The sequence below is a fragment of the Mirounga leonina genome, unplaced genomic scaffold (genome assembly GCF_011800145.1).
Source record: "Mirounga leonina isolate KUSES-001 unplaced genomic scaffold, KU_Mleo_1.0 Mir_176, whole genome shotgun sequence".
NCBI classification, from domain to species: Eukaryota; Metazoa; Chordata; class Mammalia; order Carnivora; family Phocidae; genus Mirounga; species Mirounga leonina.
In genome coordinates this window covers 4283443-4298675 of record NW_023270454.1, presented here as the reverse complement: position 1 = coordinate 4298675, position 15233 = coordinate 4283443, and the positions used below count along the sequence as shown (strand labels likewise).

Genomic DNA, 15233 nt, shown 5'->3' with positions numbered 1-15233 from the left:
CTGCCTACACATGAAAATCCAGAGTGATTAAAAAATCTTCACCATCTCTCTTAAACTCAATTCCATCCACTGCAATGACTTTCGGGCTGAACAGGACCTGGAGTCCAATGTTCTGCATTCACTCTTCTTTCCCTTCTGATCTCTGACCTCATCTTCTTGCTTGCTCTAATCTAGCCACACTGAATTATTTCATATTCCTTGAATATGTCAGACATATGCCTGCCTCAGCATTTGCTTTGACTGTCATTTCTTCCTGAAGTATGCTTCCCTCAGATATCTACCTGAATGATCAATTAGTTCAAGTATTTGGTGTAAGATCTCCTTCTCAGTGAAAGGTAACCTGACCGTAATTTCCATTTTTCTCTTCTTTAGCACAAACTATCCCCTCACTGTTCTATTTTTTTCCATTGAAATTATCAAACACTAGCATTCTACAGTATGCATTTGTTTACTTATTTATTCATTTTTACAGTCTGTCTTTTGCCCACTTGAACCTTAAGTTCCACAAGGGCATGCCCTAGCACTTATAACTGTGTATGTTTCAGAGTAAGAGCCCAGTAAATATTTGTGAATATTTGTCAAATGAGTACATTTAAATCAAGGATTTTTAAAAAAGTTTTTGTAGTGAGAATTCTTTCATTTATTAACATAGAATTTGATATATATCTTTAACTTTAGAAAAGTTTTCAGTAGCCCATTTGAGCCTCATTACACACTATTAGCCAGAAATCCATCATATTTCTCTTTTATACCCATTCTCAAAAATCATGCAATAACTCTTACAGTTTTACATAGTTGAAAGAATGGCATGCCTTTCCAAGATATTAGGCATAGAATAAGGATCAGATTCTGACTGGTCTGTTATTGCAATTTTATTGTTACTGAACTGAAACTGGTCCATACTGTAGAAGTACTTTTACAGGCCCTGGACCCTCCCTAGGCTATGAAGGTGCTCCCAGATAGGGCACTAAGGTTCTTTTTTTTTTTTAATGTTTTATTTATTTATTCATGAGAGTCAGAGAGAGAGAGAGGCAGAGGCAGAGGGAGAAGCAGGCTCCCCGCCTAGCAGGGAGCCCAATGCAGGACTCGATCCCAGGATCCTAGGATCATGACCTGAGCCGAAGGCAGACGCTTAACCATCTGAGCCACCCAGGCGCCGGGCTCTAGGGTTCTTAATTCATGTTGACTTAGCTGCTGTTCATACTGGCTCATTTATCTCAGAGTGGCTTAGATCTAAAGGGTTAATAGCTCTATATTGCTTCAAACCTGTTCTTCTCAATCGAACTTATATCTTTGTCTAAAGCCCAGTTCTCCAGCTTAACTTCCTTTTTACTTAATTTTTTTTATTTTTTATTATTATGTTCAATTAGCCAGCCTATAGTACATCATTAGTTTTTGATGTAGTGTTCAATGATTCATTAGTTGCTGCTTAAATTCCCTTTCCACATGTTATTTAATTCAGAGGTCTGAAAGTTTCCCTGAGTTGCGTCGCACAATTGTAGAGGCAGGCTAGTCCACAGTCTGAGGGTACACTGGCTGGCTGGAGAGCCAGAGGAGCTGATGTTAGCTCAAGTCTGAAAGTCTGAAAGCAGTCTACTGGCAAAATGCCCTCTCTCTCAGCCCTCTGTCACTCTTTTTTCCTATGAAGGCCTTTAACAAATTGGATGAGGCCCACACATATTATGGTGGGTAATCTGCTTTACTAAAGTCTATTGATTTAAGTGCAAATCTCATCTAAAAAAATGCCTTCACAGAAATAGAATATTGTTTGACCAACTATCTGGGTTCTATGGCTTAGTCAAGTTGACACATACAATTAATCATCACATGGCATGTAGATTGAGATTTGACTTTTTCTTCCTAGGAAACCCAGGGCTCTTTATTTAAACTTATTTAAATAAATTTATTTAAATTGTCACTTTCTCCACAGAGATCTACTGCATTCCAAATAGGCATTGCGACTTTCTGACCATCAAAAAAAGAGAGAGAGAAAAAAAGACCTTGTTATATACGAATCCACTAATCCTAGAAAATGTGTGCCCTGCGTTTGCATACCAAAGAAGGCCCTCAAGTGATCCTTTGTAAGACAAAGAGGATCGGTTTCTCTGAATTAGAAATCCTAAACCCATTTTACAAAATAAGGGATACCCACATGCCTGAAGATATGACAGGTTAATAAAAATAAACTCTAAACACCTAGAATTGAAATCAAGATGCTGATTGCAATTCTTGAGTCAATGTTTTTGGGTAGGTTCTTAGACCCAAATGTTCATCTTTTCACCAGGTGGGATCATGTAAGCCAGGACAAACAAAAACCCTGAGGCTAATGGTGGTGTTCTTACATTCAGAGAAACTAGATGGAAGAACATTGTTTGACAAGAGTAACATTCAGCCAACTTATCTATGTATAGCTAAGTCATTTTACAAATTCTGTTCCTGTGTCACATGCTTCTGGGGTCATAAGAAGTGCTCAGTAAGGTTGATAGGATTAAAATATAGGACAAGCTTGGCAATCCTTTCTGATTTCTCTCTCATCCAAGCAAAGTTGTTACCCCATGCTCTTATTAATGTGTGATCATTTATACACTACATATATGAATGAAAACCATCTAATTATTCATATATTCAATTAATTTTGGATTAAGTAGATGGAGATCTGCTTAACAGGTCAAGAACGAAGGCATATCTGAGAGTGGCTTAAGAAGAGAGAAGGTAAGTGTAACTAAATGTCAAGGAACTGAGAGAAAAGTATTTGAAGAAAGTAAAATTTAGAATATAACATATATGTTGGTGGTTAATTTTGTGTGTCAACTTGGCTGCCATAATGCCCACATATTTGGTCAAATATAATTCTGGATGCTTCTATGAAGGTGTTTTTTTATGAGGTTTACATTTAAATCAGCAGACTTTTTAAAAAACCACTTTATTGAGGTATGATCGACATGTGAAAAGCTGTATATATTTAATGTATACAAGTTGATGAATTTGGATATAAGTATACACCTGTGAAGTCATCACCACTATCAAGGCCATAGACATATCTTAACTCCTCCTAAAATTTCCTCCCATCCCCTTTATTATTATTACTGTTTTTTTGTTTTGTTTTGTTTTGTTTTGTTTTTTTCCCAAGGAGTTTATTTGGACAGGGAGGCTGTACATCTAAAAGAAGATGTTGGGACGCATGGTGGTGAAGCGTGGCTCGTGCTGACAATGCAGGATTCAGTGGGGCAATGGGAACTTGATCTTGGAGTCGTGGAATCTTTTGACTGCTGGTCTGCGGCACTTGCTGGCTGCAATCTCCTCCACCTTCATGATCTGGATGCAGTGTGCCTGGGTGTGGCGCAGGACGCCCAAGTTTCGGTAGCACCGGCTGACAGCGCCTGCAGTGGTCGGGTCCATGTGTGGGTGCCCCTGGGGGAGTCACAGCGCAGCCAGGGTCGGGTCCATGTGTGGGTGCACAAGGGGGACTTCTTGAATACCTGGCCACAGTAGACAATGTCCCCTGAAGACTTCATCTTCTTCAGCTGAGACACAAAGTTCCGGAAGCAGGACTTGTTGACAATAATATGAGATGCAAAGATTGGCATGCAATAGAGGGGTGGAATGCAGCATTTGGGGGTAAGTAGGCAGCACCCCACCACTTTGTACTCTTGCAGTGTGCTCCAGGCCTTCAGGGATCACTCTCCACTCTCACCGCCACCCAAGAAAGCCCCCTTTTTTATTATTATCATCATTATTGTTATTATTATTATTATTTCATGTGGTAAGAACACTTAACATTAAGATCTATCCTCTTAGTAAATTTTAAGTATACAATACAGTACTGTTAGCTGTGGGCACTGTTCTGTATAGTGGATTTCTAGAATTGATTTACCTTGCATAATTGAACTTTGTACCCTTTGACCATCAACTCCCTCTTTCCCCTCCCCACCCCATCCCAGTACCAACATTCTACTCTCTGCTTCTATAAATTTGACTATTTTAGATTCTACATGTAAATGAGATTATACTGTATTTGTCTTTCTGTGTCTAACTTCTTCAGGTCCATCCATGTTGTCATAAATAGCAGGATTCCCTTCTTTTTTAAGGTTGAATCATATGAATATACAAAATTTTCTTTTCCATTCATCCATCAGTGGACATTCAGGTTGTTTCCATACATTGGCTATTGTGAATAAGGTTTCAATGAACATGGGAGTGCAGATGTCTGAAGATTCTAATTTCTATTCCTTTGGATAAATACCTAGAAGCAGGATTGCTGGGATTTCTGGAGAGTTCTATTTTTAATTTTCTGAGGAACCTCCATACTGTTTTCCTTAGTGGAGGCACCAATTTACATTCCCACCACTGTTGTATGAAGGCTCCCTTTTCTCCACATATTCACTAGTACTTATTATCTCTTATCTTTTTGATGATAGTCATTCTAACAAATGTGAGGTGATATCTTGTCCTTTTGATTTGCATTTCCCTGATAATTAGTGATGCTGAGCGCCTTTTCATGTACTTGTTGGCCATTTGTATTCTTTGGAAAATGTCTATTCAGGTCCTTTGCCCATTTAAATTATATTGTGTGGGTTTTGCTACTGAGTTGTACGAGTTCCTTTTATGTTTTGGCTATTAACCACTTATGTGATTTGTAATTATTTTCTCCCATTCTGTAGGTTGCCTTTTTTTTTTTAAGAGAGGTAGAGAGAGAGACAGAGAATGGAGGGGCAGAGGAAGAAAATCTTAAGCAGACTCCACACCCAGTGTGGAGCCTGAATGGGGCTTAATCTCACAACCCTGAGATCATGACCTGAGCCGAAATCAAGAGTCCAATGCTTAATCAATTGAGCCACCCAGGTGCCTCCTGTAGGTTGCCTTTTTATTTTTGTTGAGGGGGTCATCAAAATGATGCTGATGAATTTTGTAAGTTTTGGGCTTATGAGAAAATGGCTAAGGAAGAATTCTTGAGATGTTTTGGTGCAAAAAGTTGATTTTTATTTTAGCATGGGGACAGGACCTGTGGGCAGAGAGAGCGGCACTGGATTGTAATGAGTGACTGGTTATATACTTTTTAATTAGTGGGGGTTAGGGATAGCAAGTCTCCAAGGAATTTGGAAGCAAGTGTTTTAGGACTTTGAGGGGCTAGCTGCTGTAAAGATAAGGTTACTTTTAATCTTTAATAAAACATAACATTAAGGCACTAAGGCAGCCATGAGTTCCTTGAGGAAAGTCACATTCTGCATGTTTCGGGTATCTATCAGTGGGCTGCAAGCTGTAAGAAGATTAATTTAAGCTACATTTCTCTTGCCTTTTTTTCCCTCATCATTGTGACCACTGATTGACCTGTGAGCTGAACCCAGGCACTTGGAGGCTCCTCACCCCCTCCCTTATCCTTGGAATATGGGTTACACTTGCCTTTCCTGATCCCATCGACGGCTCCAAGGACATAGCCTTGAGATAGTGATATGTGTGGAGAACACTTGCATGGTACGCATGACTGAACCCAGTTAAGGTCTCTTCATAAATTTTTAAGGTTTGGTGGGCAGGTGCATTCTTTTCTCTTGCTGTCACCCAAGACAGACCTCCTATGCTTCTTTTTTTTTTTCTATTGCCAATTGTATTTCTTTTTTTTTTATTATGTTATGTTAATCACCATACATTACATCATTAGTTTTTGATGTAGTGTTCCATGATTCATTGCGTATAACATCCAGTGCTCCGTTTAGTATGTGCCCTCTTTAATACCCATCACCAGGCTAACCCATCCTTCCACCCCCCTCCCCTCTAGAACACTCAGTTTGTTTTTCAGAGTCCATAGTCTCTCATGGTTCATCTCCCCCCCGATTGCTCCCCCTTCATTTTTCCCTTCCTACTATCTTCTCTCTCTCTTTTTTTTAACATATAATGTATTCTTTGTTTCAGAGGTACAGGTCTGTGATTCATCAGTCTTACACAATTCACAGCGCTTACCATAGCACATACCCTCCCCAATGTCTATCACCCAGCCACCCCATCCCCCCCACCCCCATCCCACTCCAGCAACCTTCAGTTTGTTTGCTGAGATTAAGAATTCCTCATATCAGTGAGATCATATGATACATGTCTTTCTCTGATTGACTTATTTCGCTTAGCATAATACCCTCTAGTCCCATCCCCGTAGTTGCAAATGGCAAGATTTCATTTTTTTGATGGCTGCATGATATTCCATTGTATATATATATATATACAATGTGGTGTATATATATATATATATATATATATATATATATATATATAGTGTGGTATATATATATGGTATCTTCTTTATCCATTCATCTGTTGATGGACATCTTGGCTCTTTCCATAGTTTGGCTGTTGTGGACATTGCTTCTTAAAACTGCCACCAACCAAAGCGGAGTGGCTGCCTCTTTCTCTCTCCCTGCCCTCTCTATTAGGGATCCAGTTTCAGATTCTACCAGAAGCTCCCAAAGAGATTACAAACCAACAGCTGCTGAGCTTGCCAGGAGACCAAAGAAATGGGAATAAGGCATCCTCAGGGGAAATCCTAAGGTGGCCATTGACCTCTATGTGGGGAGGGGTGACTGGCACATTAGATGCTTGTGGATCACCATGTAAGTACAGGGGCACTTCCCCAAACATGAGCCAGTCTCATGCATTTGTTGGAGGAACTACACATACATAGCACACTGCAGAAGGAGAGGGAAGCACATGGTATGTGCAGTGGGTTGGCCTCGTCTTTGGGCAGTTCAGCTGGCCACCAATGCCCAACTGGAGGCTGAAGCTCAGGTCAGGAAGTTAGAAGACGAGCTAAAGTTAGAGAAGGATGTGTGGATGTCCACTAGTCAACCAGTTTGGAGGCTGACAGATAAGGTGGGAGAGCAGGATAATGAATTAGAGCCTTTAACGTGCTGTTTTGTAAAACTAGGAGGAGTCAAATGCCTGGATTTAAGTTCCAGGCACTTGTGACACACTGGATTAAGATGCTAAGAGGTGGAACCTCTGAGTAAGTGATGAAAATGAAGAGGAGGGTATTGTAATTGATGAGGAAACAGCTGAAATGCCCCAGGACTTCTGACCCCTCATACAAAGGAAAACTTTAAAATAGTAATTACCCTAAAACTCATAGGAGAAAACTTGCATTCTTTCTCTGTCTTTTAAAGTTGTAAATCTTTCCTTGTCTTTGAAATGTAAACACCCCAGAATATAACAAAAACACTGCCCACAGAGATTGAAGAAAAAGAAGGCGGGAGAGAGACCTCTTAAAATACAGACTGCTATAGAAGTGCCCTTGTCGGGGCACCTGGGTGGCTCAGTCGTTAAGCGTCTGCCTTCAGCTCGGGTCATGATCCCAGGGTCCTGGGATCAAGCCCCGCATTGGGCTCCCAGCTCTGCGGGAAGCCTGCTTCCCCTCTCCCACTCCCCCTGCTTGTGTTCCCTCTCTCGCTGTCTCTCTCTGTCAAATAAATAAAATCTTTAAAAAAAAATAAAAAAAAAAAGAAGTGCCCTTGTCAATTCATTGTAATGCACTCTGCTACAACAGCTAACTAAATACCAATTGCATATAAGTGGTCCAAAAGAGACTTGCATGGTTAGAAGCTGTGTTTTTAATCCTTTTGTTTTTTAGTGAGTGCTGGGAGAGGTCACTGAGAAGACATAACCACAAATTGACCCTTGAGCTGGACCTGTTCCATTTCATTTGTCCTGCTATAATGTCAGTCATAATTTTAAAATATATGTATGTATGTCGCAGAAATAATCAAGTTCCTTTGTCAATTGCATTATAACAAACTCTCACCACATCTTCAATCGTGGCCATTTTTAAGTCTTCAATTATAGTTTCACTTTGATCCTTTAGCAAAAAAAAATGTGTTTCTCCAAAAGTGCTTAATCTTCAAAGATATTCATGGAAACGACTTTGACAAGTACAGGTAGATGATAACTAATCAATTTGCCTTCATGTGTGATAAATCTTTCAAGTGCTTCCTCAAGGCTACTTGCAGAGCCCCACAATATGTCATGGGTTGGCAGCTAGGGATCCATCCTTGTTCTTCTTTCCCACATCAGTAAAATGGGCCCATTACATTGATAGTATAAAGTTAACAAGTGAAGACTTGCCTCTGTTGCAGGACAAACTGAAGGCTTTGGTGGAACATCTGTGAGGGAGAAGCTGGGCAATAAACCCATGAAAAATTCAAGGCCCAGGCACCACTGTAAAGATTTGGGAGTCATCTGGACAGGTAAGATGGGTACAACCCAAAAGTTGTGATTGATCAGGTGCAAGCTCATCTAACCCGTAAGAATGTGAAAGAGGTGCAGACCTCTGTAGGGATTTGGGGGTTTGGGAAGACTTTTAATCCCTACCTGGCACAGTGCCCCCATCCTTTGTACTGCCTGATAAAGAAAGGTCATGTGTGGGACTGGGGATCAGAGCAACAAGCTGCCTTTGAGAAGGCAAAAATACTAGTAAAGCAGATTAAAGTTCTGGGCATCTCCTAAGCATGGGCCACTATTTGAGTGAGTTGTGTCTATGAATTTAGAAGGTATGGGCCAGACACTGTGGTAGACACAATAAGGGAAGAATGCCCCTAGAATTGGGGTCCAAGCTCTAAAAGGGGGCAGAAACCCAATATATACCCTGGCAGTGTATATGGAACTTCTCCAGCTAAAGCCTTTCACACAGCAGTCAGTGGGCTGAGCTCAGAACTGTCTGGCTGGAGATAGATCACTCATGAGCCCTTAATCCTTTGCACTGACAGTTGGGCTATTTTAAAGGGATTAACCCTATCTATGGCTTGGACAGTAGAAAATGGGAGTGGATGATCATAAATAAGCCCTTGTGGGGTAAGATATGTGGAAAGACATTGGGGTCCATCTGCAAGAACCTAAGGCAGCCAGACCTCAATGTTTCTCATGTCCCAGCTCATAAGACACTGACAGCCTCTGGTAATCAGGAAGCAGATGCCTTAGCTTAGGTATGAGACTTGGGTATTGACCCTTCAGTAGGTACAGTAGATTAGGTACATAAAAGAAGTGGCTACTATGATGCCTAAATAAGATGGCATATTGCCAAGGATGCCAGTTGACCCTAAAGAATAGTGACTTGGTAAATGCCATAACAGCATGTCTTGTGTGTTTTATTTATTTATTTTATTTATTTATTTTTAAAAGATTTTATTTATTTATTTGACAGAGACAGAGACAGCGAGAGCAGGAACACAGCAGGGGGAGTGGGAGAAGCAGGCTTCCCGCTGAGCAGGGAGCCCGATGTGGGACTCGATCCCAGGACTCTGGGATCACGACCCGAGCCGAAGGCAGCCACTTAACGACTGAGCCACCCAGGCGCCCCATGTCTTGTGTGTTTTAAACAGTGCCCAAAGCTACTACCAAAAGAATCCTGAGTTCCCAACCAGTGAGGGATTGGCAAATTGATTATATTGGCACCCTCCCTCTGAATAAGGGTTCTAAATATGCTTAGGTTTGTGTGGACACTACATCTGGCCTAACTTAAACTTTCCCTATTAGTGTGCAAACCAGACTGCCACCATTAGGTGCTTAAAAAAATGAAATAAAATCTATGGATACCCTCATTGACAAGACAGTCTTTAGGGAACACATTTCAAAAGCCATGGCATGCAAGACTGAGCAAAAGAACATGACATTGAATGGTGGTTTCATCTCCCCTATTAACCCACAAGCAAAAGGGTTGGTAGAAAAGAAAAATGGAAAATTAAAGCAGCAGATTAAATTATTAACACATAAAACCACCTTGGCCAGGTAGACTGAAGTATTGTCCCAAGCTTTAATACACTTGAATGATCAACTTGTAGGTCCTGTTCCCTCATATGCCAGACAGGGGACCCCTGCCAAGGCACCCAATACTGTGAAAGTGTGGAAGTTGTGGGAAACAGCCATTCCCCTTATTCTCACTATGGATCGACATATTATGCCACTGAGAGCACATTGGAATTTACAATGGGACGTCTTGCTAAGGTGGGTGAGTTACTTCACACCTCGGGGTGAAGGGGAACTACTCAATCTCCACTAGTATCCCATTGTCCTACTTCAAGCTGGACCTGTTAAAATGTGTTATACCTGAAATGGAGCACACTCTATTGAAAGAGGGGGCAAAGATGGGGGTCTTGGTCTGGCATATCCCATTCCCAGCTTATCTATGCCTGATAATGGTGCCTCCCCCAGCTAATGTGTACAGTATGTAAAACCAGGTCAGGCTCCTAAAACCACCAACCTCCCTCTTTTCAAGGCCAGGTGGACACTGTTTTCCACCTACAGTCATTTGGCAGCCATCTTTGTCTCCTCGATTGGCCTGGAGGATGGGATAGCACACATAGAAGCCTTTACTAAATTCACTGAGCAAGCCTTAGCTAATAGCAACAAAACCTGTCCTTAAAGAGCACCAAAATGTATCTCATGAGAAAAGCTGTCTTCCAAAATTAAGAGCCAAAGGCATTATTATTCCCTCTCAAGGAGTCACCTGAAGTGTTGTGTTGATACCTGATGAATATGTGAATGAATCCTTTTTATTAAGTCACATGAGAACACATGTAAACACCCTGAATGATCTGACCCTCAGTTTAGGGGACTTGATCAATATGCATATTAGGGTTCAGATCATGGAGCTCTGAATAGAAAAAGTTGTCACTGATTTTGGGAATCGTGGTCTAGTCTGTTTTCTTTTGCATGTGCCTGATCTGTGGCTGTAGCGCTGCCTTCAGTGCAGCCAGGTAGCCATCAAAAGAGCCACTTCCGTGCTAGTGAAACCCGTGCTGACCACTCAGGGCCCATGGCAGAAGAGGGAAGTATGTGAGATTGTAAGAGCTGGCTGCAAGGGGTGGAATGTTGGGGGGCAACATTGAAAAGATGACTTTTAAGATTTGTAGGGGGCAGGTGCAAGGATCCATTTGTCTTGCTGTTGCCCCAGACAAGACTTGTATGCAAGTTCCCTTTGCTTCTTAAAACGGCCACCACCTACGAACATGGACTGGCCTGCCTCTTTCTTTGGTCTCTCCCTGCCCTCCATGTTCAGGGGCCAGTTTCTGATTAGACCCAGGAAGCTACCGAGGAGCTTACAAACCAACAATGTTGTTGATTGCTTATTTTGCTATGCAGAAGTTTTTTTAGTTTGCTGTAGTCCAACTTATTTATTTTTGCTTTTGTTGATGGTGCTTTTAGTGTCACAACCAAAAAGTCATCACCAAGACCAATGAGTTTCTCCCTATGTTTTCTTCTAGGAGTTTTATGGTTTCAGGTCTCATATGTGTCTTTAATACTTTTTGAGTTAGTTTTTTTGTGTTTGGTGTAAGATAAGGGTCCATCTTCATTCTTCTGCATGTAATTATCCAGTTTTCCCAACAGTCTTAATTGAAGAAGCTAAGTTTTCCCCATTGAGTATTCTTGGTTCCTTTCCCAAATAGTAGTTGACCACTTATGTGAGGATTTATAAATGGATTACACTGGAGTTACTGATTATAAGTGGTTACACGTATAGAAACATCTAAAAAGGGCACCTGGGTGGCTCAGTTGGTTAAGCGTCTGACTCTTGATTTCAGTTCAAGTTGTGATCTCAGGGTCATGAGATCAAGGCCCATATTGGGCTCCACACTCAGCAGTGTCTGCTTGAGATTCTCTCTCTCCCTCTCTCTCTGCTCCTCCTCCCTCTCTCTAAATAAATAAATAAATAAAATCTTTTTAAAAAAAGTGTAAAAAATATTGGCAGCTAGTAAAGAAGTACACACCTATAAAAAGTATTTTCTCCAAGAAAAAAAGAGCAAAGTAACCTGCTCTAGGTGAGGGACTTGAGAAGCATGTTGGATGTTGGGATCCATTAATCTGCAGTGCAGTTCCATCAACATGCCTATTAGGAAACACCAGAACTATAAGGATATCTTTCCACCCAAGTTGAATATAGATAAAATAACCAACTTGGAGTCAATGGAAATATGTGCAGAATTAAGGCAACCGAACGTCACCCTCAAATTTAATCAAAAAGCACGAATGTTAAAATAATTTTATGAAAACTACATAAAAAATTTAGGAGGCGTATGTTGCCCTCCAAAATGTATTTCTTTTAAATCTCTGTATAGCAGGAAGAAAAAGGCATGAGAAGGAACCACACTTAAACATGCAGAGAGAGCTGCCTGTAATGAGACAAATGTGTAAGATGGCAACGTGAGCATAAGCACCTATTCTTTCTGCTCCAGACACTCCAAGTCCTCTGGAGATATACAGAACATAGTGTAGCTTGGATTTCCTTCAGGACAGTTGCTGTGCCACTGCTGGTCACACTATTGGCAATTATTTAAGAGCTATAGACAGTTAAAGAGGTCTTCCATTTAGACTATGAGAGCTAGTATGTCTGAAGTTTTGTGCTCTTTGCTCAAATTGGCTTGGACCATACCATTACAATTTTGAAAATTCATCTACCCAGTCATTTTCCAGAGCACATGCTTATTCCTAGCAGGCTGGGCCAGAATAGGCTCTATGCCACTTCACGAAGACATAGACAAAATTATGTATGTATACCTATATATTAGTATAGGTGTGTTAGTGTGTGGCTGTGGGTGTGAAGAGGAAGAATTATAGATAATTAGACAGCTATATCACTAGATAATAACTAACTAGCCAGATATCATACATACAATAGATAATAAATAGATGATGATAGATGGATAGATAGATGATAGATATAGATAGATTAGGTAGATGATAGATAGATGATAGATGATAGATAGATAGATGATAGATGATAGATAGATAGATAGATAGATAGATAGATGATAGATAGATGATGATAGATAGATGATAGATATAGAGGTCCATATATAATATACAAATTACCAGTATCATGAACTTACTGGGAATTTGTATTTTCTTTATATATTTGTGATTTCTTAGAATTTTCTAAAATGAACACTGTTATTTTTATAAAATAAGTAAGAAATCAAAACTCTTTTTTTAATTTTTCAAAGCTGAAGAATTTTAGAGTGATGAACTGGTCAAGAATGAAGCTATTTCTGGAAATGGCATAAGAAGAGAGACAATAACTGCAACTGAATGTCCAGAAACTGAAAGGTAAGTTAAGGTTTTCTATCAGATGACTTGAACATTGTAATCATGAGGGATGATGGCAGAAACTAGGGTTTGAAAGAGGAAAACCTGTTAACTATGTGCTAAATTTTAAGTAAGTACGGAGAAATAGCTTGGGGACTAAGCAAATGGGGAGAGCTGCCTGACTACAAGGAAAAAGATATCCTTGCAGCAGGTAGAAGAAAAAAGCATGTGAATGTCAGTGGGAAACTTATGGAAACTAACCACTGCTTTCTCCATTCCTAGGAGGTGATAGAATGAGGATTGTCTACAAAAAAACTACAGGTGTATGCTATCCTTGGAGTAGATGAATGAGGTGAAGAGATGTTGAAAATGATACAGGTTTTGTAAACAATGAAACATTCTGGAAGGCACACTAGGCTGCCTGGAAGACAGAGCAGTGGCGAGGTGACAAGTTAGCCTAGGAAGAACAGAGAACTTTTTAGAGAAGACTAGAGAAAAAAAAATTACCAAAGTAGTTTCTATTTGGAAAGATAACCGAGGATGCCAGGACTTGAAAGAAAAAGGTACAATTCTAGGAAAAAAGATACAGTTGTAGGAGAAAAATAAGGAGAATGCAGAAATGGGAAATGAGAGTTTTCATGTACATACATTGTTTTGAACTATCTTCGTGTATCACAGAAACTTCCAAAAGCAATCTTAAATGTCTAAAGCACACATTTCCTAATGAATCATTGCCAGAGTTGCTTGACATACCTTAGCTGCTGGGTACACACCTTAGAACATGTTTACTGTAGGAAAGGTATTTATCAGGAATAGTGATACCTTGTGAATGAGACTAGAGCAGTAGAATAAATAGAATGAAACATGAACCACAGAATACAGAGAGCTCTATGAGGTTCTACATTGTTATTGCTTGTTCCTAGGAAATAAGCTGAGTGGCAGGGAGTGAGGAAATTTATAGCAGAAAAGCTGATTAGGAGAAGCACTGATTTGCAGATGAAAACTGTCTATGTATGTAAACAAGTCATAATGAAATTACTGGCCTAGAGACCTAAGGAAATACATTGTCAGTTTACCTGTCAAAACTTTGTAAATGGCCCCTGAATGGTCTTCTTCATGTTCTCGACCTTCTTGATTAATACTTCTTTATTTATTTTAGTAAACAACCTTCATTAAAGTGAGAACTAGTGGGGGTCAATTTTCAGCAGATGTTAGAATCAATCATGAAACTACAATATTTCAAAGTCTTGTACAGGAATAGAAATAGATAAGTGGCAGGCTGAAGACGTAAGCAACAGTTCTAGTGATTGCTAACAACCTGGATACAGGATTGAGGGCTGAGAGAAAGGAGCTGGTGAAGAAATGAGGAGAGAACATTAGAATTTAGAACTAACGAAAGGTAAAAGAGACAGGAAGTCTGGGGATGCTAGCTGAAGCAAAGTTAGCTGATAATGTGTGTGGTGAGAAGATAATTGGAAATTGGTGGAGGAGAGGGAGAAAATACAACCAGGAAAGTGAAAAACTGAGCTGTGAAACTCAAACCTGTTTTGCAGAACACACCCTTTTTAACCCCAATAGAGGTGCTGCTGAATGGATCAGGAATCTGAGCTACTGCGTAACTAGTTTGGTGGGAAGAATCCTTAGGAAGCCTTTGAGCCAAACCCATTTATTTTCCTAAGAAAGCTGAGGTCAGTGAGGCCAAGTTACTTTAAAAAAAAAAAATCCCACTATCAGTTCATGCCAAAAAAGGAAATAAACTCGGTTCTCCTACCTCTCAATCAAGAGCTTTTTTTTTTTTTCCTTCAAACCTCTTCTCCAGTTATAGCATTTTTCATTTGTTAATTTAGGCAGAAATGGACCAGGGCCAGGGCATGAGATTTGTCAGTGTAGAATGAGAGGAGTTGGCATCCCCTAATCGTGTGATAAATAAAGGATTTGAAGGTCTTGTGTTTAGAGGTAAAGCTTGTGTAAAAAAGTGCATTAAACCATTCAGAAGCTCATCGTACAAAACAAATTTCTCCGAAGCCATCTGTTCCCAGTAGTTGTGTATGGGAAAGAGGGACAGGCTTGCTGTATTTTACGTAAGAGGGTGCGGCCTGTACCAGATTACAAAGTGAGTCATGACTAATTTATACTTCTCTTTATCATTTCTTGTTAAAGCTTAATATCAGAGGGGTGCC

The 15233-nt window shown here is 40.2% G+C and overlaps 1 pseudogene; it reads right to left on the bottom strand.

The window, feature by feature from the left end:
• Positions 1–3159: 3159 nt before the first annotated feature.
• Positions 3160–15233, bottom strand: part of LOC118022486 — a 38714-nt pseudogene continuing 26640 nt past the window's right edge.